The 25,013-nt window shown below is 37.0% G+C and overlaps 2 long non-coding RNA genes across 17 annotated transcripts in view; one reads left to right on the top strand and one right to left on the bottom strand.

Annotated features, from left to right (window-relative positions):
- The window catches only part of LOC114016080 (uncharacterized), a 64,542-nt gene that overhangs the window by 24,029 nt on the left and 15,500 nt on the right, over positions 1-25,013 (bottom strand). For 4 of the 16 annotated variants that reach the window (XR_003560357.2, XR_008734621.1, XR_003560356.2 and 1 more), the window contains exons 2-3: positions 9,886-9,999; positions 9,434-9,566 (exon numbers count right to left, since the gene is read on the bottom strand). This is a non-coding gene — a long non-coding RNA (uncharacterized LOC114016080). Of the gene's footprint in view, positions 1-1,774; positions 1,889-4,028; positions 4,171-9,433; positions 9,579-9,885; positions 10,000-25,013 lie in introns of all 16 variants that reach the window. The other 12 variants (XR_003560352.2, XR_008734620.1, XR_003560353.2 and 9 more) reach the window with 9 other exon arrangements.
- Positions 4,181-25,013, top strand: part of LOC114016083 (uncharacterized) — a 229,102-nt gene continuing 208,269 nt past the window's right edge. Inside the window, exon 1 of the long non-coding RNA XR_008734639.1 lies at positions 4,181-6,213. This is a non-coding gene — a long non-coding RNA (uncharacterized LOC114016083). The remainder of the gene's footprint in view (positions 6,214-25,013) is intronic.

Below are 25,013 nucleotides of genomic sequence, written 5' to 3'. Positions count from 1 at the left end.
GTCATGAGTAAAACATCAAAATTCTGGTTCTTAGGGTACAATTACTGAGAAAGGCTTCCCTTTATTTCCTCTTCTTATATTTGTTGTTAATTTCTTCTCTCACTGCCTTGCCGATGTACTAAGACTTTATTTTTGTCAGTCTTTTGATAGTGCAGCAGAAATCATGCAAACAAAACTGAGATTTCTTGTATTCTTCAGTTCCTACTTTTTTGGTTTTGTTTTTTTGTTCCTTGCTATCTCAGAGGAATCATTACTTATGAAATCTTTTGGCTTAGTGTGACTATGCTTTCTCACGATGGTTAGTCACAGTGTTTAAAACAACCTATTGTGTACCCACTACTGGAAAAAAAAACAGTAGTTCAAATAACTATAGAGGCCTCTGACTTTGTGCTGAACTTGCCCACTTCAGTGTTTTGCAGACAGACTTGTGTGTGTGTCTGCACACACAGCTCATGGCTTATCACATAATATTTACACATATGTGCAACCTAAAAGTGTGAGTTTTGGGTAACAACTTCCATTTCTGTTGTCTTTCCATGTGCAATAAGAATGGCAGGAGAGGCCTTTACTGTAAATGTAGAACTATCTTAAGTCAGTTGCTGAAAATCCTGTTGAAGGGGACTGTCTATTTTCAAAATTCTTACAGTTTTGTTTGTCACTTTTGAAAAATGATGATTTCTTTCTTAGCATCCTCATTACAAAAGCTTGGCTTGGCAAGCTAGGAATTCTTTCCACTTGTTCTTGAAACCCATAGAAAACCAGAATTTACCTAAAGCTTAATCACCTATGGATGGAATCTCCTTCAAGTTAGTGGAAGTGTCTGTAAGAATAGTAAGAATCAGGAAAAGCTTAGGGGTATTGTCACAGCTGCTCACAAAACAAATTGCTAATACCTGTGATGGATCACAGACTTTGAAAGAAAAGACCAGTGGTTTAATGTTATAGCCATAATCTTCAGGTCTTGAAGTTGCAACATGTTCTAGTAGGTAATTTAAGCAAAATGCTAGAAAAAATTGCAGTGTATTTGCATCACCTTCCCCCACTTGGCCTAAATGTCTTCATAATGCTCAGAGGGATTGGGCATAAGTACCAGATGATTTTTTTAAGAACAGGAGAATCCTTTGAAATTAAAAATATTTTAAAAGAATATTTCAGAAATGGTCATATGTTTGCCCATATTAAGTTATTAATAGATTTGAAACTATCAACTTGAATAGCACAGAAGCAGTATTCTGATTTCGTTATCAGCATAACTTGTGCCCTCAAGATCAGAAAACATATACTTCATGGAGATGGGCTTCTACTGATCTCTTAACTGTAGTATTATTAAAGATACCGCTTCAAAGACTCTGAATGGAAGAAGGAGTTATGGTTTTTAAAGTAATGTTGCATCTAATCTTTTTCTGTACTCTGAAAACTATTGTAACAGCATAATCAGCAGAAAAATTAATCAGTTGCTGAAAGAAGTGGAAAAATATGTAGAAAGAAACCAGAAAGTTCAAGGATTAACTAGCAATTTGATTAAGAGCATTTGGAGATGCTAGGACAGTGTGCATGTACTTCACACAGAATAGTCAGGTAGTATTTGAGTAGTATGTAGTGCCTATAGTGGGCGTCCATGAAGCCAAATGAGCAGTAACATAATATTTAGTGAGCCACAGTCCAGAGATTTGCTGGCACAGGACAGAAAAAACAGTAAAGGTGTGGATGTGCATGGGGGTGGAAAAAAGCTGGAGCAGGCATGGCAGCTGTTACGGTAAGAAGCTAATCTCACCTGGCTTGATTTACCTAGCATGGATCAAGGTTGCAAGTGGTCATTTCCCTGCTGTACAATAGTGTGACTGAAGAGAAGTCAGTAATTTTTCTTGCACTTGTTGCCACTACGCCTCTGTGAGGAATAACATGAAAGCAAAGTACAACTTGAGAGATGTAATGGCTAGCATTTTCCCAAGCTCTTTTTTGAATAAGATCAGAACATGAGTTAGTAAAAAACCTATTCTTCCTGCTCAACTAATTTTAAACATAGAGTGAAAGTTCGCGATTTCTCCATGTCATACAAATGTATTATGCACTTAACAGAGCTTTTTTTTAATAAATGCTTTGTACACAAGTAATTCCTTCAGTAACCAAAATGGTTGTTGCTTTGCTTCTAAAAGCCCTGAGTATATTTTATAACCATTAGAACCCCAAGGAGAGCACAGTTCACTTCCTGATGTAGCGGTGTAGTCCCAGCTGCCCTCACAAGAGCAGAATTCCAGATGTTCCTGTTTTGCTGTATGGAGTGCTGCTGTAATTCTTGGACAGCAAGGATATGATTTGGCTGTCTGACCATGTTGTATCTGTTGAAATACTTCCAATGTGGTTGTAGTGATGTGTGTATACAGTATGAAGGGAACTGTTTTGGATTGCAATCTCTAAATGCATTCGTATTGCTCAAGTGAGTGTGAGAAGTGCTTAGATTTGAAGACGTAATAATGACATCTCAAATCCCATGTAAAGGGGAAATTAACTAGTATGTAAAGCATCATATAAGGTAACATAGCCAAGATTATCACTTGGCATTCCTAGAATCACAGAACCATTTGCATTGGAAAAGACCTTTGAGATCATGGAGTCCAACCGTTAACCTGGGACTGTCGAGTCCGCCACTAAACCGTTTCCCCAAGCACCACATCTACACATCTTTTTAAATACCTCCAGGGGTGGTGACTCCACAGCTTCCCTGGGCAGCCTGTTCCAGTGCTTGACAACCCTTTCAATGAAGAAACTTTTCCTAATATCCAATGTAAACCTCACCTGGCACAATTTGAGGCAGATTCCTTTTGTCCTATCACTTGTTACTTGGGAAAATAGGCTGATGCTCACTTTACTACAACCTCCTTTCAGATAGTTGTAGAGAGTGATAAGGTCTCCCCTGAGCTGCTTTTATAGGACACAAAAGCTTAATGATGCTTGTATTCAATAAAAACAAAGAATGTAGGATCAACTTTAGCTGTGGTTGTTCCCATCTTTTTGGTATTATTTAAGAATAATATGATTAAGTGTGTGTGTGTGTTCAAACTTCTTGAACATGTTCATAACTGGGTTGGGGGCTGATCCTGGATTCCTTCTACACATGATTCTGTTAAATGCTGTGGATATTCTGGCTGTGGATTATCTTGTTTTAAATTATCACTTGAGATCATTTAAATGCTTTTAAATGCCTTAGTGAGCAGTTGATCAAGGGCAGAAAGCTCCTCCAGTACTAGCTACAAATGCCACTTGTGGCAGAAGAGGAATACCAAACAAGAGTTTCTTTTCTGTTCCCAAACTGTGTGGCCACTTCTATTTTCCTAATCTTGTTAGGCTGAAAATACCTTTTTTTTTTTTTGGGGTTGGTGTTTTTTGGGTTTTTTTGTTGTGTGTTTTTTTTTTTTTTTTACAAGATGTAGCAAAACAGGACCTTGATTTCAGGTGATGATGCTGATGTATTATTGTAATATAAATTTGTAATCAAGATTATATTAGCTGCCAACAGTATACAGCTCCACCTTCAAGATAAGAAAAAATGGAGATGATTCCTGGATTCCCAGAATCCTACTTTGTTGAAGAAAGACTGGAGGTGCTAGCATGAGCTTAGCAGCATGGAGAAAAGGATCTTTTCTCTCCCTTCTGGGCATGTAGAGTTCAACATTCACTTTGCTTTGTGGTCTAGGTTTACTACTAAATGCTCAGGCAAGCCCTGGGCTTTTCCTAAATGAGGCTACAAATGTATAACTTTTAAATTCAATTAGCCCTCTCCTGTTTTCTGCATATTGCATCAATTATAATGGAGTTTACTTGGCTGTGTGAGAAAGGGAGCAGGGGGGTTTCCTGTAACCAGCCCCCTTCTTTCCCCATAGTCCAGTGGAACATCTGCGTCTTACGTGGCCCTTTGGCAGCAGCAGGTGTCTTGCCAGAATCTTAAAGTGTATGTTGAGCCTAAAGGGGAGATACTGAAAGAAACCCCCACCAGTTCAACAGTAAATACATGAGTGAGTTTCCACTACCTGATGTGAGACTCCTTCAGAGTAGGAAGAACACCAAACTGTGCCGTGCTTTGTGCAATACTGACATAATAGCTTGGCCCCATGTGTTTCTTCCACAGAGTGATGCATCTTCTGAGGTTTTTGGTCTTCTGTAAAATGCAAACTTGAGAGACAGGAATCCTATTGCAACTACTACTAATACCAAAAAAAAGTGTCCTAAGGAAACTGCTATTCACAAGAAAAAGAACAGAGTGCATTTCACACAGCAGTAGAACTGATATTCTACCATTACAAAGAAGTAACAAAAGTGAAGACAAAACACCTAATAACTGCCTTAAGGAAAACCATCTTTGTTAGGGTTCAAGCACAAGAAAATACCTGGCTTGCTTTGAACAGCAGTGTTTTTATAACATTTTTGTTGGATCACAATCTTCTTTCTCTCCACTCTGATCCAAAAGTCTAACTGTGTTAATCTAACAAACTAACGTAATGCTTGTAATATGATTAAAGGTATTACTAGAATTTATAGAAAGAATGTGTTTTTCTCATTCTGGTAGAAGTTTTTCCCTGCAACTGCAGATGTATACAAAAGTGTAACTATCTGCTTGAAAATCTATGTTTTTTTCTCCCCTGTGGGGAAAACACAAGATGTTTTAAGAAATATTTTTTTCAATGAATGCTTTTCTGGGAAGGTCTTTTGCATGAAGAGAAGAAAAAAGACCCCTTACTTACTAGCTTTGTGTTTTTGGTGTGCCTCTGGAAAGTCAGGGCTATGTTGCTGTTGGAAAAAGGCCTGGAAACCTTGATTTCCAATACTCTGTGTGAAAGTCTTAATGATTGGGCTACTATCTATCTGGAAAGGGATCAGGGTGACTAGTTTTTCTCCTCTTTCCTTTTCTTTCGGGGAAAGGAGGTCATAGCAAATTTTAAAAATTTAGACATACCTCTCTTCAGTCTAATGCAAAATAAAAAAAAATTCAAGATTTTTTTTCTCTCTCTGGGAAAGAGATAGTATTTTTTAATCGGTCTTAACAGTAATGCGTAGATCCACTGTTCATGTTTCTAGTAAAGTAAAAAATACAATGATGGTATAGAGTTTGTGCGTAGCAATGAAGTGAAACAACTGTACATGGATGGAGAGAAAGGTGCTGTAGCTATGGCTGAAGAGCTCTGCTTGGAGCAATGGAAAAATATTGCATTTATTCCACTGAGTCTTGCAAAGCATCTTGTTATCTGTGCACTTGTATATGTACTTATAATTTCACTTTATTTACACGTAGTGAAAACTAGACCTACCGTTGACAATGTGAGGTCTGCTTTAAAAAATACAAAACCAGAGAGAACAAAGTGTGAGGAAAATCCTGTTCATAAAGCCAAAGTGACTCTTTATGGAAGAATAAAAAATAATCTGATGTACCTGAATCTTTCTTCCATTCATACAAAATTGTGCAAAACCTTAGCTTAATTTTGTTGACTGTTACAGCGTGTCTTCTGAAGTATAAATGCTAACTGAAATCAGTAGTCTTTCAAAAAGTTCAGCATGCATGCTAAGATATTAGATATTTTTTTAAAATGTACTTGAACACAGGTATGTCTGATTTTCTTTAAAGCCTCTATCAGTGAGGAAAAGAAGGTGATGGCTGGATCATGGTCCCATAGGATGCACCTCATTTCTAGTATTTAATGTTTTAACGTTCATCGCTTACATGTGTGTTTGGCTGTGCTTCTGAATCATTACTTTGCAAAAAGAAACGGACGCTGCCGTCCATCTCCAGATGAGTTTCCACCTTGCTTAAAGATTGGTGCTTTTCTCCTTTTTTCATTCTCCTTTTTTCTTTAGAAAAGATAATTTTTAATTAGATTCTGCTTTCTGGATAAGTTGATCTTCCTTTTTAATTCAAAGCAACAAGAGGAAGTAGCAGTGGGGTATACCTTGATCTCTGAAATACTTCAGTCTGTGTTTAAAAAGTCACAGTGCTGTAACTTTCTCTTGAAAGGCTGCTGTGCATTCAGATGTTTGTTGGCTGGACTTGAAAGTATGCTTTGGATACTGTTTAGAAAAGTCTAGAGCCCCATAAGTGCAATATACAATAAAAGGAAGTAATGCTCAAGACCTATTGTGTGCGGATTGCTACTAACTGATTTTTCTCTTAATGTTTTCAGCTTGCTGACCTGGAGAAAAGGCCATTTCTACATTTTATTTCAGGTATGTGAAAATCTTCATTTTGGGTCCTTTTCTGTTTTGCTTTGACCTGTTTTTACAGTTTTTAGTGCTGCCTGTTTAACACGTGTATAGTGAACAGCTGCACTACTGAGTTCCTGCAGATGTTGTGAGCCAGTATGATTTTTATAACTGTGTCTGTGATGTTCAGTCATGGAAACCTTGATTTAGGGCAAAGAAATCATATTCACTCACGGATGTCTTCAAATGTCCTGACCTAGACCTATTAAAAACCAGTATGGTATTTTCTGGCACTCTGAACTGAGCTGTCTGGGATGGTTTTCTTCTGTGGCTCCTAAACACATCAGATAAAGTTTGGAGCCATCCAGTAATTGCACGTTCCAAGTTCCTTTTCATGTCTACAGAAATCCTGTTAAGGTTACCTCTCTTAAGCTGTTAGTAAATATCATCAGATAAAAGGCTACGTACTCTGAATTTCTGTTCTTTAAAAGTCCATTAAATAAAAACAGGATTACCAGCTGACAGACTTCTGAGCTCAGTTTTAGTGGGCAGTTAACAAGTACCGGTATGGCTGCTTTGGTTTCCTGATTTGGGGAGTGGAATTCTGCTTATCAGATCACCTCTATTTTCCTGATTCCTTCATGCATGAACTCGCCCTAAAGGAGAGCCCTCTTTAACTATATTTCCTTTATTATGAGTTCAAAATACCCATTAATCTGAAAATATCTTCAGTTTGTGTCTATACTTTGGTTTAAGAATTTAGTATATTTAAAATTCATAATTGAGTTTCTTTTCAAGATAAATTTCAGAAAGACAAACCTTAAAGAGACCTGTATGAGTGTGCTTATCTGGGAACTAAATCAGATGTTAGGGATGTATCATCATGTGTGGGTCTGGAGTGGGCAGTTACACTGCAGTGGCAATCTTTCATGTGGGTGCGCTGCACAGTCATTTGCAGGACTTAATACCTTACTTCATATAGGTTTCAAGTGGGTTTGATGTTCTTCTTGCTCTGGAAAAATGTTTTCTGTGGCATTTCTTAGACGTCTTTCTCATTTCTCCCATCCCTACCATCGAATCACTTTATCATAGGTACGTATGCAGGACTGTTTTTTTTTTTTCTTTTTATGGCAGTTGCTAAATAATGCTGCCAAGTTTTTCAGGTCAGAAATGTTATCAACAATTCACACATAATTTTTTAGAGACTGATATAAATAAAATCAGTGCTGCTGGTCAAGAGTTGCAGTGAGGTGTTTTCTAGGGAGAATAGTAACAGTAAAGCCAGGATTCGTTGGTCCTATTCCTTATGCTGGTGCACAGCACAGTCTTTTTGTCCCTTCTTTATGCCCCACCAAAAAAACTTGCTGCAGGTCCCTCCAGTTTGGGGGGAATTAGAAATATAAAGACTTAATATTCAATCTTCAAAAGTAGTTTTCTAGCTATTTTCTTTGCTGAGATAGGATGGAAACAATAAACTAGTGGTAAATGTCAACTAACCACTAGACTTGAAAGAACCAGCAGCTGGCTTCTGCCTATGAAACAGAGAAACTGTGTGGGAGGATGTAAAGAACCTCCTCAAATACCCACTCTAACAGAGGGGCTAGGGGGAGGAGGCTGCACTGAATATGGGTTTTAACCTTTAAAATTCTTTTGCTGTTCTCTCATATTCTTAGGTTTGTATGAGAACGTAAAGTGGCAATTGATTTGTTTCAGGTAAAGGCAACAGACAAACGCCCCATGCCACCTAAAATTAATTTCTGGTAAGAAATGGGGCACTTAATTTGCCTGGATCAATTTTCTTTCTGTTAAAGATTTATGGCATGAATCTCATAAACATTTTTGAAATGTATTTAATGACTAATTGGTTGCAAAGAGCTTGAGTGTGCCTCAAATCAGATGCAATGCTGCAACATTATTAACAACATTGTTTAGAGCAGTACTGAAATGGCAGCACTTAAAAAATGCATCTACCACAAATCTGAAATGATGGGTACGTTTTGAATACAAATAAACATAGGGAAAATAGATTGGGTAATATTCATTCATGATGTATAAACTGAGCTCAAAAATAGTCCACAGGTTTATGCTAATATAAATTGAAGCAAATTCTAGGTTGGCAACACTGTTTGATGTAAAAGCTGTCTAAGCAAGGCAAATAATGTTTCTTCCAACAATAAGTTCATACCTGTTGTAGAAGAGAAACAAAGGACTGTTTTAGCTTGCTTTTGTTGTTTAAGTAACTTATTTTTACAATATTTCATAGATTCTTCATCACTTTCTGATAGTGAAGACAATATATGATCTCACTAATTCATGGCACAATGATTTGTAACTTATTTTAAAAAGATTCAGGATAAACAGACTAGAAACTGAAGAGAGAGTGAATTTTTTCTAAAAATAGTGAATTACAAGACGCTTAACCAATATATCTGAAAAAAGTGGTGGCAATCTGTCTGGCCTTTAATCAGAGAACTTTCTGTATCTAGATGCTGATTTTACTGGGCAGATGAAACTGCTCTCAAGGAATGGTAAATATTGTTCGGTATGGGCAGATTGTTTTTACATGTTTGATGAGCAACTTTCATAGGCAAAAAAAAATATGCGTAGAACTGCAGCTCTGTTATTTCATCTGCTGTTCTTTTAGAAGCATAATTTCTTGTTTGCTGACAACTCCCACTATGGAGCACTTGTCCACAGTCCCAGGAATTACTATTAACTCCCCAAGATGGGGGGTGGGAAATTAGAACTGGTGAGCAAGGGCTGGAAGGGTACCAGCTGGAGGATATTTATGACAGATAAGAATAACAGGAAGAAAGAGAGAAAAATAGATGGTCAGCACTTTTGGCTTTTTTAAAAGTGGGGTACAGATGACTTGCTGTTATGTTTTTGCAGTGTCTTGTCTGCAGACTGCTGGCTTAGTCAGCCACATCTTTAATTTGCCCAGTCTACAACAGCTGTTTCTGCTGCTACCACAGAAAGAGAAATTATAGTTTCCAAGCCTTCATTTCATCCCTCTTACCTATAATCCTCAAGTTCCAGTCTGTCTGACCACTTGATTAGTTTTTTTTAATTATCAGATCTTTTGGGGGACCCTTAAATTTCTTTTGCATATACAGAAACAGCCTTGGAAACTCTTGATGAGATGAAAAATATCTTGCTGGGGATATAAAATGGCACACAGTGCCTAGAGTGATGATCTCCATAATTGAGATTTTCATGTGCTGTATTAGAATACATCATTTACCTGGGGTCTTGTTCTTGTGAAAAGAAGACGTGTTGAGATATTTAAGAGCTTGTCTGTTTGATTCAGTCTCTACTCTGTTCTGTTGATTCCTCTGAAGAAGGCTTATGGGTTTGGCACAAAATACACAAAAAGCCTGAAATGAAAACTAACATTCAAATATTTCTGTGCAATCTGTGGTTCAGATGTACTTACTTGATTTGCCCAAATGAGACAAGGCAGAGTTTCATAACGATCTTTTGCTTGTACCTGAGACCAACATGCTGCCTGATCATTTGGCTGAGGTGGCACATTGTTAATGAATTGCTAATAAACAACATAATTTGGGAAGGTACACTCTCCCGTAGAATGTAATAGCTCTTACTGCTGCAAGTATCTTAATACAATCGAAGATAACAGCTTGTTTTAATCATTTACTAATTGTATGGCACAACCAACTAATCTCTGGGATGTACCTTGGAGACCCGATAACATGTTTCATCGACTTCTGAGGAACAGGCACAGATGATGTTGGTCAAATTGCTCTCAGTTCACTTCATTTGCTGGTCTGCAGCTCTGTGGTGATTTGTCTAGAAGACAAAGAAATAAAGGATTTTGGGTGATAGCTCAATAGATCAGCTGATAATTGGTCTTGACACTACGTAAGGAAAAATCACTAGTGTCACTCTAAAGGTCTGAGTGGTTTTGTACTATTTGTACAAATTCTTTTATTATGATTTTCAGGTAAAATATGCTGTGCTTCAAGTTAGCTCTGAATGAAATTAGATTATTTGGAATATTAAACTGAGACACAATACTGTGAATAAGCCTTATATTTCCAGTAATTTAAGAATCATAAATACATAGGTCTGTGGAATTTTTTTCATGCTGTTCTGGTTTGCTGTTCTTGTTAGATTATTCAGACACAAAACAAAAGTTTGCCAGAAAACAAGCTCTACGCTTATTTTTCAGTGCTGCAGACAGATACTAAACTTTGTGTGCATTGGTCTTTTTTTTCACAGTGTAGTTTTGAATCAATTTTCTGTCTTAGAGAAAAATAATGCTATTTAAATGCTCAAATACAGGTCTAGGTAATAGTCTGATCTTTACTGGTAACATGCACCAATCCTGATGAAATCTGCAAAGTTCCCACAATTTTTCAACAGCTCTGAAAATTGTCCCAACCTTAGCTTGTAATGTTCAAAGGCACCCAAAGAACTACATAAATGACTATCCCCTGTCCCTGAAGTGCAGTGGATTAAGTGATGGGATTCCCAAAGCCTTCTAAATTCTTGGCATGATGGATTGAAAATGCCAGGGCTCGAGTAACAAATACCTGAATTGCTTGTTAAAGCTACTTTATTAAATGGAACTCATGTAAATAAGTCTAGTATCAAGTAAGTATGGTATATTACATCTAAAAAGAAATATTTTCAGATCTATGCTTTTCAAGTCTAATTACTTTTTGAAGAGCTTGTGGTCTGCAAAATGCTGTAATTATATAGCATATGCTTAAAAAGACTGGTCTGTAGTATTAACTTTTATGCAGTTTCATGGAAGACATTTTGAGAATTTTGGATCCATCTTGTTTAGCTACACCTTCTCCATTTCGATTAATGGAGGAACATGCAAGTTTGAATTCTTCAAATAGCTTTGAAAAATCTCACATTTGTTATTTGTCTGTTTTATAAGACATGAACCACCCCCCACCCCCCACTGCCCCCCAGGGAATTAAAGCACAATGCTTTAATTACATAATGCCCATTAATGCTAATAAATTTTATGCTAAAGACTTATGCTGTACTAATGCCAAGTAAAACATAAGTCTCCTTTCTTTCCAAGCCCTGTGCCACATATTGCCTGGACATGCAGTCATTCAAATGAACTCTGTTGAAATGACAGGCATTAGACAAGGATGCAAGATTTCCTTTTGACTTTCAACGGTTTTTATGGGTTGAAAGAATTCTAGGATTTTATCTTCAAGTAATCTTTAAAAGCATTCAAATAGGAATAGTGTTAGCTGAGTGAGGGAACAGGCTGCTATATAAAAGAAACCAAGTGATAATGTTTTTCAACTGCTGCAGTGTTTCTACAATCTGATATGACTTGTTTTTTCTCAAAAGATTCCTTTGTAATGGTAGTCTGAAGAATGAGTTTACCAGCTGCATAAGAGAAAGCATGTTTATAACTCCTTATTCATAAATCTTGTTTCTTGTTTCATTCTCTGTTCTCTGTCTCTCACCTAGTCAGTAATTGCAGTCCTTCTTTTCTTTTCAGTATAGCTCTGCTGTTAGTAGTCCTTCCAGAACTAAGTCATCTTCTCTTGCAGTATTTCTGGAAATCAGTCAATCAAATCACTCTTGAGCTATGTGTTAATGTGAAGCAGTTCTGCTTTCTGCGAGTGGAGCTCAGGAAGAGGTTGGGATCCCCTTTATGAGAATTTGAAGGGGGGGCAGGGGAAATGTATCAGTAAGAGGATTAAACTGGTACATGCAGACTTTTTCACATCTAGTACATGTAGTGACCCAACATTTAGAATCTTTTTGTACTAATGAAATGAAATTGTGATGGTGGTTTGGTCTGGTTGGGAAGAGAGACCAAATGGGAATAGCTGTGTATGAGGAGGGTGGCATTTTATCAGAGCAGATAAGAGGATTTTGTGGCAGCAGCAATGTGAGATGAGGAAGGTTTGAGTGATGGATGGTAAAATGCATTAAAAAGAACAAAAAGCATTTAGATACTGTCTGGCTATGAAGACTTAGGAAATGCCTAGACTTAGCAAGTGGAAGGATAGTGGGATCAGACAAAGGGATGTGAACATTAATGAAAAATAAATGTAAGCTTGTAACTAACGTGTAATGTTCAAGGTTTGTTCTTATGCTCCCTGTCCTTCACCTCAGATGTAATAAGGGTTGTTTCTCAGCGCAATCTCTGTTTTTTTCATATATTGTTCTTGACTATCCCAGTCCCTGTATAAGATTCGGTTTTGATGATCTGAAGTGGTTTTATTAGTTAGTCAAAGGATTAACTGCCCTTTTTTTCTTAAGCCTGTCTTCAGGAGCAGACAGCGGGGAAGAGCGAGGGCTGTGAGGCAGCGCATGGGTTCAGACTGAGAATCCGTGCCACGTCCTTGTCCTTGTGGCCTGAGTCTGGGTAGGCAGGGGGGATGCTGTGGTGTGCGGCTGGGCCGAGGGAGGGGGCACACGAGGGCGAGGGGAGCGAGCCGGGCTCATTGCCTGCGGGGTCTCTGCAGGGCAGGGGGCCCTGGCAGCTCTCTTGTAGAGGGCTCTCAGTAGTTGTGTTTTATCCTCAATCCCAAACCTGTCAATTCAGGGCATTAATAACATTTTCAGGTTTTTATTGCGTAATGTTTTCTGTGTTCTGTTTATAAAACATAAGTGTTTCTGCTGAAAGAATGAAGACTTTGGCTGAATTTAGGTAGCTCTGTTACCAGATAGGTAAAGGCAGCTTCACATACAAGAAAAAAAAAAAAAAAAAAAAAAAAGGCTTTTATAAGCAGAGTTTGTAAGACAGCTACATGCTGGTGAGCAGTAATTATCAGAGCTGGGAGCATTTTGAAAACCTTACTGATGACTAAGCCTGTGTTTTACACCTCTACTTCCCATATTCTCAGTCTGGAGGTTGTGTTATTTTTAACAGACTTTCACCACTGGGTCTAAATGGATTGGAATAACACTTAAAATAATCAATAATTTTTAATCTTATATACTGTTGTTATAAATGTCCTTTTTATTATTAAATTAATGAGAAACTGGGATTGTCCCAAATCTTCCCACCATCAGTTGAACCTTTTCCCAACTTTCTGACTTGTTTCAAAGAGAAATCATGTTCTTGGTTTTTTTTTCCTGCTCTGCTTGCCTGCATTCACCTCACTGCTGATCTCCCTGCTCTTGGACAGACCCGTTCCAGCTCACTGATGAGGGCCAGTCACGACATTGTAACAAGCCAAAAGTAGTAAACTTGCTATGAAAAGCTTGCAAACTTGGAAGTGCTTAGGTGCCAGGGTTTTAAACTCATTGCAATTTATTAATGACACCTTGGGGGAAGAATCTTTTAATAGTAAACACATTCAAACAAATTTGAGCTGAAAAAAAGCTGGATTTACTTTGTTTGGGTTGTATGTGCACTACAATATTATCAGGAGATGATTTAGAGCTCTAGCAGTGAACCCTTAGCTTGGATCATGTTGGACTGAAGGTTCTCCATGACTGAAAATGTTTTTCCAGCTTTACGGGAGCCCCCCTGTTCCCCCCCCCCCCCCCCCAGTACTTTGCAGTTTAAAAAGAGCTGTGTGTTAAACAGCATCTGTTGAGATTACTGAATAATCAAATTCGATTTCATTTTTTCCTTAAAACATTCATTCCTGCTCTGCTTTTGAAACAACACACGTGCCAGCATGCTATTCTTCTCCCGGCCGGGTAGTTTCTACATGAAATCTACTTTCCCTGAGAAAATGGAATCTTTGTGTCTTTGTCTCCTCAGTAGCTCTCAGGCATGTTTTGGCAGGAGCTCCGACTGTCGAGGCACTGGAGAGGAGGGGCCTTGCACTCATTTGTCAGCTTTTCTTGCATCTGTAATTTTTGTCCACTCAGCAGTACTGTAGGGGCTTAAAAAGGGGGAAGAGCTTGTAGCTTTTGAAAGTCAACCTCTTGAAATAATTGCTGGACTGTAACAGTTTGGGAAAGGGGTGTGTGTGTGGGGGGGGAGAAACTACAATGTTTTGGCTAAAAACGGCTTTAGGTTTAAGGTTTTAGCTGCTCTCCACTTCATGCAATCGCATGCCTTTTCCTCACATACATCTGTACAGGCAATGGTACTGTGCTTATAGACTTATCTTTTGTGAGTTGATAAACAGATTTAACAATGATGAAAATTATTTCACTGGTGTTCAAGACCTGGTTGTTTCTAACCAAGAGCTTGATTTAAAGCATTTAAAGTCTTCTCCAACTTTTGTCCTAATCTTTCACTGTAACCCTCCTTCATAGGCCGTGTGCTTTCATCTCTATGTGTAATGTAACCAAACAGAAATTAGTTCTTGGGTTTTTTTTATTAGAAGACAGATTCCTTCATATTAAAGAAAGCATTTTTCCTCTTCAGCTTTTTATGGAATATTAATGTTGATCTCTCCTCCTCGTTTCAGCAGGCTATTTAAGCTCTGGGCTCATACTGTGAGCTGTTAATTAATCAGTGTGACAGATGAAGAAAGTATCCAACTATGAAAGAAAACCTTACTTCAGTGACTAACAATAAGGATGTGAGCCCGAGTGATTTAAAGGATTTTTTTTTTTTTTTTGTGAATGCAAGATAAGGAGTCTAAGCTGTATGAGGTAACGAAGGGGTTTTTTGCTCAGTTTGTGTCTCTGCACAAACATTAAAGGGCTCATCAATATTTTGTCTTGAAAAGTCTAGACAGGAGTTAAAAGAGCCTCTCCTACAGTTTGAAGAGATCCTGTTTCCCATAATTAATAACAGGAAGCAAGTAAATAAGGCTTTACTGACAAATGAAACTGCAACAGTAACATGTATCCAGAAACATTAGCTCCTAGCTGAGAAAAGTAGCCGAGGTCTGTTGGTTTTAGTGTACAGGAAAAGATTGCTGTGAAAGCGCATTAGAGCTTTGCTAAAGTCTAATTCAGTTATGTGATAGCGGCTTAAAAGTCTGAAAGTAATGATCGTGCATTTTAGTCATTAAGAGTGATTCCTGACCTTTGTTTACATCTGTGTTATAGTTCAAGAACTCTTCCCCCCCATCATTATTTAAAACTCTTTGAACTCAAAAGATTTTCATGTTTATTTAAAAGCTACCAGAAGGCATTTCAGACGTTTCCTGGAACAAACTGTATATATGTACTTTAGGAAGATAAGAAATGAAAAGAAACTTAAGGAAAAGCTTTTCTTTTCTTCCTTTTTGAAGACTGTATTTTCCCTTCAGGAGATACTTTTTCAGAAAGTAGTTGGAAACCCTTCCCCCCCCCCCCCCCCCCCCCCCCCCCAGTTCCTCTTGTTAAAATCAGTTAAACAACAAAAGGGGAGTTAGATCCTCATCTCTTCTGTACCGGTGTAAAACCAGAACAGTGCTATTTATTTCACTGAGCTGTTAAGGTCACTGCAGTAACTCCACGTTGCAATGACAAAAAAATCCCCCTTGCCCTTGCCTGCTGTACTTAGGACTTTGGGGTTTGGGTTATGTTGCGAGGGGGAGGTTGAAGGGGAGGAAAAGGAGGAGGTTTCTGTGTGTGTGGTTGGGGGGGGGGCAGTTGTTTTCCAAGGGAGCAGTGACTGAATGCAATATTCAGAAGCACTGGAAAGCACATTTAACACCGTGTTTGCGCTGGACCTTATGTCAGGTTGTTGAATTACGGGTTCATTGTTTGGCATGTTCACTATATGATAGAACTGTGTAATACAGACTGTATGTCATCTTAGTGCTGACCTTGAAAAGGGAAGAAAAGTGAATTTGTTTCACTGATTCTTAGATACACTGGACAGTAAATTCCTACTTTAGCTGCTCAAGTTACAGTTAACTATAAGAATTAATTTCTTTTCCCCTGTAGAAAACCCAACAGCTCATCTACTAAAAATTACAAGATAGGCCCAAACAAGCCTGTTTGTAAAGCTAATGGTTTTCCTTTTCTGTACATTCTAGAAGACTAACAGACATTGCTGTGCAGGAGCATGGCGATGAATAATAAATGGTCTGTCCATAAGACATTTTGGGAGGAATCAGTAAATTCAAAGACGTCCCAACATTGTATCTCATAACTTTGTTTAATTTTTCCACTGAATGTAGCTAATACAATGAAAGCAACAGGCTACATCCAAAGAGAAGATACAGTATTTAGAATACTTTGTCAGGTTAAAACATTTACTGACAGATATTCTTTTATGGGTGACGGATTAAATGAGAGATTTGAGCACAGGGTACCTAACTTTAAGCATAGGCTTTTTCCATTCAACTCAATCAGATTATGTTTCCTTAGTTCATAGCTGGACTTTTGCTATTTTCTGAATGCATTTCCTCCCCCACTGAGTTCTGTCACCTGGAATCATACATGCCACTATCCGGCTAGACTTACAGCTTTTAAATGAGACAGCCTGTGGAACATGGTACTACGTGACACAAGTGCTTGGGTTCTTAGTGCAAATAAATATCTCAGATGTCACTTCAAATGGCTATTATAATAGGAAAAAGTCAAAAAGACAACTGTTGAAGATGTGCTTTCAGGTTAACTATAAGGTATTATGTCGAGTGTTTTTTTTCCCCCCTATCTCAGAACTGTAATAACTAGTCAATTCCTGAGGGGACTTTATTGTGGACAAGGTGCATTTTCTTTACCACAAAAAAAGTTCCATTACGCAGCAAAGCTCTGAGGACAAGTATGTGAATTTTTGATTTATTTGGGAGTCTTGAAAATCAATTGTGTATATACTATACATAACAGAAATTTCTAATCCTAAATCTCTGATTAAAAAGAAAACAATATACAAGACTTCTTAATAAACAACTTGAGCATCTTCAGTTGTACATCCCAGTGAGAATTTTCACTTTTGACATGCATTTTACCTATACAGACCTAGTTTAACCTAAGAGACACTAGGATGAAAAACTACAGTCCTAACAGGACTGAATATTGGTAGAATTCTGTTATCTTAAACCTTACAGGTACGTAGTTTCCAAGTGGAATTGTCTTGATAACTAGCAGCTTGCAGGATATTATCTAGATTTCCTGTTTATTTTGTGTGGTATTGGAAGTATCTATCACCTTGTGCCTCTTTCCAAAAAAAGGAAAGCTGTGTTTTATAGGGTTTCCAGAGTCCACTCTGTTAAAGTTAAAAGGTTCAATATAGCTGTAGGTACCCCAATTATACCACGCCTTTTAACACAAACTTTCTTTTTTTCCTCTAGGGTTTTTAATTACTTTGAGCATATCTTCCTGTGTGGGTGTTTGTGATTGGACCTGATGCATTCCTTTTCCACCATTTTAAAATATCTTTGATATGTCTAATTTACTCATAGGCAAATAGAAGTTATTTCTGATTCAGCTGTAGGCTCTTTATAAGAAACCAAACTAAAGTGAAGGAGAATGCTTTTCCATTAAACTTCAACTATTAAAGTTTCTAATTACATTCCAGAATATTATTTAAGTATTCTAAGGGTTTATTTTTATAGTGCTTCACGTTAGGGTAGGAAGTCTTTTGCAAATCCCTTTAATTCACAGAAGCTGGGAAGCTCTGCTTATTTCTTTTAAACAATACTCTAATATTGCCACAGAATTTAAAGACGATATTCCCATACCATCCTTTAAAATGAAATAATGATTGTATAGGTGAAAACATTGCAAATTACTGTGAATGTGTGAAAGTAGATGCATGCAGGTGGGTTATGACTTAAAGAATTTGCCTGAAATATTGCTTTTACCATGACTAATATTGCCCAGCTTTTAGAAAGTTCACCCTACTGCATGCAAGAGCACTCCAGGCTGCCAGTAAGCAGCGAAAAAGAAAATGTTCTGGGCTACCAGCAGGTAATAAAAACTATGGATTGCCAATGGGATATGGGAGCTCAGACATTTAATTTTCAAAGGTGTTCACTTTAGACACTCAGTTTAAAAAGTACTTTAAACTTTTGGTTTTGTGTCTGTAAAATATGGAACAGAAGATACCTGCTAACATTAAAAGATTTTGGAAAAAATACTATTTTCTGTAAAGTGGCAGGCACTTATTGCTGCATTTATTTTAGCAGAAAGAGCTGGCTGATGCTATAGAGTGGAGAAGAATCCTGTCTCTCTGAAGTCTTTCTCTATCGTATATCCTAGCAAGGGGTTCAGAAAGAGGGGCAATGCCCTGCGAGTCCACTGTGTGCCCTCTACCATGACAGTCAGTAGTAGTGTCAAAAAAAGAGAAATAGCAATACACCGAATGCTGCTTCTGGAAGGGAAGACTTTTGCTTTACATACAACAATAATTTGAAAACAAAAGTAAAATTTCTTGCAGTACCCATTTCAACCCTCAAAGACTCAAACTGACATGTACCACTGTCAATCAGAGTAGGATGTAACAAGGTGTAGTAAGGAATTACACCTTTTTTGGCAGCAGAGGAGTAAGGGAATACCTGCTGCTGCTATTATTTCTTGATGTCCTAGTTTAAGCTCAGACTCATCAAATCAATGTGTACGATGTTCTTACTCCTTTAAACACAACTACCTGTATTTTTTTAAAAAACCCAAGAGATGGAAATATGTGATGATGAAACTGGAGTTTTGTTTGCTTAAATGTTCACATGAACGTTTGTATAACTGCCTTGAGCTGCTTCTTTGCCGAAGCCTGATTTCTCCCAGGTAACCTAAATATAATGTGAACAGTTAAATAAGTGCTTTTTGTTTGTTTTTTTTGTTTTTTATAGTAAAGCATCTAGGGGAGTCAAAATAAAGGTCAAGGATACTTTCCCCTTCCACTGCTCTTTTTTTTTTTTCCTGAATGGGGTTAATTTTCCATTGTCACAAACAGAAAGTTCTATTCTCTTTTGTAAGCACTTTCTTCTTTCTTGAAATTTCTCATCTTTTATTAGCTTGTATACTTGACATACGTGTAGCAGAAGCCTTCATTTATGATATAGGAAGGGAGTTTTGTTAAATAAGGAAACCACAGACTTTTACAATTTTTGCTAAGCTCTGCACAGTACTTTTTCCTTGAGTAAAGTTAGTGTAGGAAGTGGGAGCGATATGGTGAACTTGTTTCATGAGTACATAAATCATAACATTCAAGAAGAAATTTTTGTTAAATAATTTCCTTCACAGTATGTCACATGATATTCTGGTGCATGCAGTGAGTCTTGGTTTTGAGTGGTATGGTATATAATACCTTCATTTTACTAATTAAATTAGCATATATAGACATTGCCATGTAAATGCTCCATGCCTTCAAAGTGGGAGATGAAATACTTTTCTGTGTTCTTTCTCCATCTTGTTTCACTTTCAGAACTTGAATCTGCTTATCACCTGCAATAAGGTTGTAGCTGGGAGAGGAACAAAAACTCATGGGAGCATATGTTGTTGTAAACTGAGTTTGGGTTGGTTGAAATAATTTGGCCTTTGGTTCTGTTCCTGTATCACAAGCTGCTCTGATAATGGTGGCAGAACAGCACATGCCCTGGGAAATGTTACTGCTGCTGCAGATACTATAGTCTGCTGTAGTGACATTGGCTCATTGAAGAGGTTTTAATAGGTCATTTTAGTTCTTTTAACTAAAAAAAAAAAAAAAAAAAAAAAAAAAAGTTTAGATAATTCTGTATCTAGCAAAAACATTGTACCTCATGAGAGTTCTGACACTGCAGCAGTGCTATGACTTGGTGGTTTGCGCACTTCTAGACAAAGTTGTTCTCTGCAAACACAGGTAGTACTTGATGGACTGAGACCTGCTCTTTGTTCCTTTTGTTACTTTGATTGATTCTTAATAGCATTTTTCCTCTTAAATGTGTAATTATATATCTCTTTAGTGATTCTTTCTTTAAAATTCATTTACTAAACCTTCTGCCTTAAAATGCATATAGAACCTTCTATAAAAATGCATGTCATTAAAAAAAATCAACAACCTAAATTACCAGGAAGATTTCAAGTATATAAAAAGTAAAGTGTATCCAAGTATTACAAATTTCTCTTTTTTGGTTTGTTTGGTTGTTGTTGTTTTCTTAATCTGGAGGTATCTAACCCATCAAATCAAATTTGAGCCGAGGGGAAATTTTCAGTTAATCACCTTTTATTCCCAAACACAGTGCCATATGCTTGGCTTGCACTTGATAGGGGAAGACATATATTTGTTAAAAATTTGCATACCACTCTTTTAATGGGGTTTGTCTTTGTAAAGAAATAATTATATCTTTTGTTGGACAATATTCTTTTTTTGTGATACTCTAATGAACAACCAGCATTTTTTTATTTTTTGAAGCAACTTTCTGGTGTTAAAAACCAATAAAAGCAGATCTAGTACATAATCAATAGTGAGAAATATCTTAAGGGGTTTGTCTCAAAAATTAAGGTAGCTCAGAATTACATATACGTTTTGTACTTACTAGAATGTTTTCTTCATTCCACACCTCAAACAGATCAATCTTTACAGATAGCCTCAAGCATCTCCCCCTCCCCCCTTATTTTTCTTCTCTTTTTCAAGTGTATACCTAGCCCCCTCAAAAGATTTAAAACAGAGGTGAAGCTGTGGTTATAGTTAGATGATTCTGCTGAATTCCTGTGAAACCAGGGGGGTTGCTCTGTGAGAAGTTCCCTGGAATGCCTGACATCCAAACAGTACAGTTCCATGACTTGGAAAATGGCAACCTGCCATAATTTTGGTACTTGTTGAAGATGCTTTTCAACAAGGGTAGCACTTCTTAAGCCTTGTTATCTATAACATGATGATGAAGGTTTCAAAGGCCCAGGAAAAGGTTATTGAGTGCCCTTTATCAACTACATGTTTGCTTAGTTCTGGTCATAATTGGAGGCTGAGAAGACCTTAGTCTTGTCTGATTTGTTCTAGGTGTCGCCTATTATGTGGTGGTAGAATCTGGCAGGAAAAAAAAAATATTTTAAATAGAGAACTGGTTAGGGTATTTATATGTTTTATTAAATGGTGTTACTGGATATTTGATGTAAGTAGTTGCACTTGTCCAAAATGGACTAAAAGCTTTTTAGTAGAAATTATGCAGTAGGTACTGTTGCACTTGGGATTTCTTGCAAAAGTTCCCCACAAATTGTGCTTGTAGTTCTGTCTTGGATGGTTAATTATGTCAAGCAACTTTGAAATACTTCTGGCCCATTACACCAAACACTAAATAACTTAGTGGGAGGCCACGTTGTTGTTATGCTTTATGAAGGTGAGATAAAGTAATATGACTCAATATGTTGAATACATGTGACCACTGAATGCTAGATTGCTAATTTATATAAAGTCCTTCACATAGAGAAATGAATCACTGTATACCATTCATTGCTCTTTTTTTTTTTTTTTTTTTAAAAAAAAACTGGCAAACTGATAAATATTTTATGACCACAGGTAAGCAAAAAACCTCACTTTTTCCAGACCACAAAACTTTGAGTTCAAAACTAGTTCTGTTCTATATTAAATTTCAGTGGAATTTAGGAAGAATGAAAAGATCTGTCTAAAACAGTCAATTTGCTGCTGGATAGGAAACAGCTATTTCAGAGTCAATGTGTCTGTTTTTAACTATAAATTCCCTTTTAATTCTTAGAAGTGTTTTCTGAAGGAGTTTTCTTTAAAAATAGTACAACTCCACATGAAGTTTAACTTGATGAATCTCCATCTTCCAGCTTGACAGAAAAGCTTATATTCAAAGAATGCGCTACTTGTGAATTACGAGTCAGACATGAAGTGAAATCTTATGTTTTTGGTGAGAAATGGCACTTGATCCTTGAGGGAAACAAATTTACTTCAACCTACATGACACGTCGCATCCCATTACTAACAAGTACAATGGCAAGGCTATAAGATGAAATGCCACTTTCTGTTAAGTTAAAAGTAGGACACCTTTTTTCCATTTTTGAAAGTTCTATCACTTCATATAGTTGCTTTTGCAAATGAAAAATGGCAATGGTCCTGTACATAAGTGGTCTATGAATTACAGTAAAGCAGCTTATGCTGAGTAGTGTGGCACAAGAAGATGCCAAGCATTTCATGAGGAGAGGATGCAACAGACACGAGGAGATTAGAGTCCACAACATGTAGTTATGCTAAGTCTCCCGTTCTTGACTAGAAAGGATGATAAATAAAATATAATTATGGTTATTCTTTTTATTTTAGCAGGCTAAGCAAACATGGTGACCTTGTAGGTAGTCAAGATACAGTACCTGGACAGAAAATACAGATAGTGAGAACATACAAGGGTTTTAGTTTTTTTAGCTTCACGTGTTATCATCAGTATCCTGATCTGGATTACTACTGCCAGGTTTTGAGAGTGATATAAAACTGTGTGTATGATATACCATATGGAATTGCCTAAATTTCTTTGTTACTGTGTAGCAGTGTCCAAAGTACTCTCGATTTGCTTTGTTTTGTAGTGGAATAAGTAAAGGGAAATAATCTTAATATACCTTCCCACAGTCTGGCAGTTAAGGAATAAGCGAAGAGGAGTTTCTCATATCACATCCCTCTGAATCTGGAACAGGAACCCAGAGGAACCTGGGTCTCCTGCTGGCTTCACCAGTAACTTGCTCTTTCCTTCCCTCAAGGAGAAAAGGAAGCTTTATAAAAATGTTTCAATCAATCCTAGTAAGTTTTGTTCATTAGATATTTTAATGAAAATCTAGCGTCTGTGTTGGAATTGTTCTACCTGTGGCTAAAAGCAACTAAAAGGCTCACCCATAGAGGTAATGGAATGAATGAAGAGAATTCTGTTGTTCTATACTTTGATGAATAGCCTTGTTATAATGTTTTGTTGTTGTTTTAATAGCTTTGACAGAACTTTATTTTCAAGGGTTTGAACCAGTGAAAGAAGAAAAACAAAGTAAGACTTAAGAAATAAGATGCAGTGAGGAATGTAACTCTAGCTTGCAAAAGCTGTCACTGATAATAATAAAGACTGGAGTTGTCGTTAACTTTTTTTGGAGTGTTTTTCACTCCAGCTGCACTACACAATACTGACTGGTAGTTAATACATACAGACATATCTACTTATTTTCCTTTGCATTGCAGCATGTGTACTTCCCTAATTGGCAGCTTGCCATTTATATGTGGAGAACAAGATTGTATTAGCAAGAGGAAGAGACTGAGATTTCAAATTACTGCAGTGCACAAATATCTTAGTTACATTAGTGAAGGGAGAAAAGATTTAAATTTGAATTTAATTATTTGGATCATAATGCACTTAGAGCCTTCATAAGGCTAGTCATGAGTTAAAAATAATCAAATCTAAGTTGGAACTCAGGCTGCCCTTGCAAGACTGCATTTTAGGACTGCCCATTAGTTTCAGTTAATGTTGGTAGCTCTACGTAGATAGCCAGCAACAGTAGATACATTCAATAAAGCTACTCTTTACTAAGTGGTGAGACTTAAACTGATGAGATGCTCTTCCCCCCTCCAGAATAAAATTGTGAAGGCATTTATTTTTTATAATGTTGCACATCATATGTAAGAGCAAGATAATTGAATACTAACTTCTAGAAAATATTCCTTACTCCATTCAAGAATTAAAGAATTACCATTAATTAATATCCCACATTTTTTTCACAAATAAGAGAACAACTGATGTAGTAACAAGAGTTCTATCAGGCACTCTGTCACTGAAATTTTGAATGGACATATTGCTAATCTTGTAGAGAATCACTTGGCACCAAGTTTGTGTTGTCTAGCTGGGCCAGTATGGTCTAATTTGCAGTAAAGTATTTCATTGAATTCTATCTCCTTTGGAAACTCTCGCTACACCTGAAGTGAAACCAATCATGAGCAGAAACAACTATAACTCTAGAACTTGTCTGAGAAATCAAACATTTCCACTATAAAAAGTAAAGTTGTACAAAATGTTTATAAGGAACCAACAAGATTTAACGAACTGCCTAAATTCTAGAAGACAGGATTTCTTTAGGTTTTTTAAGCAAGTATCTTGCAAGCTTTTCATGCCTTAAGGCCACAGAAAACTAAAATCTTTTAAAAGTGCTTTCAGGCAGACTCAGTTTAGGAGTGTCTCCTTTTTCTGTTTAGTGCATGGCAAGGGCTTGTAGTAATTCAGGTGTTATGTAAGATGGAGGGAGGTACCTACCATTTTCTGTATTAGTAATTACACACATAAAAGTATTGTGTATTTTGGAGACTGCCTGCCAGCGTAAGCAACTGAATGAATAGGTTTTGAGCACCCAAAAGCAATGCCCTTCTAGACAGAGTACTTGAATTAGACAAGTAGTCTTTGAAGACTTTCTGACACAGGCCGTCTGTTATAGCTTGCATAAATCTGTGCTGAGTAGGTACTCAACCAGAATTACTTGAAAAGAGTTGATAGATATAATTGCTAAATGAAACAAACAATTCTCACTTTGTTCTGTAAAGCCAAGGTAGCCATCAATGAACATAATCACTAATATAGTAATGACTTAATCACTAGAGATGATAGGAATAGTAGGACACTATATTAAAAACAACAAAGTTTGATTATCTGTATTCCAGTCTTGCATTTTGCAGTTCTTACCATGAATTAAGTACTTCAATAGCTTCCCTGCTGTTATCAGCTAGTGGTGAGAATACTGAATTCTTATAATCCACTGGTTTAACAGTCTATATGATCTCCATAGTTTTAAATGAAATCTTGAACTGATACAGCTAACCTTCAACCTAGCTTTCCTGTGGACTTATCCAGTTTCTCCTACAAGGAACTCTCCTTCCATAAACTGGAGCACATTTCTTCCTCCTTTGCCCCCTCTGTTTCCAAATACAGTAGTCCTGATCCTCTAGATAGATTTTTTTTGTCAACTGAAACAACACAGCAGGTAAACAAATTTTCCAGATAATGCAAAGTGGTCTTTTAAGTGTTATCAGTAGCCTCTAAAATACTTTTGGTTTAAGTGTTGGTGTGAAAATCCTGATT

Source organism: Falco cherrug, chromosome 12 (genome assembly GCF_023634085.1).
Source record: "Falco cherrug isolate bFalChe1 chromosome 12, bFalChe1.pri, whole genome shotgun sequence".
Lineage (NCBI taxonomy): Eukaryota > Metazoa > Chordata > Aves > Falconiformes > Falconidae > Falco > Falco cherrug.
The sequence above is the reverse complement of the archived record's forward strand: the minus strand, read 5'-3'. Positions and strand labels throughout refer to the sequence as shown.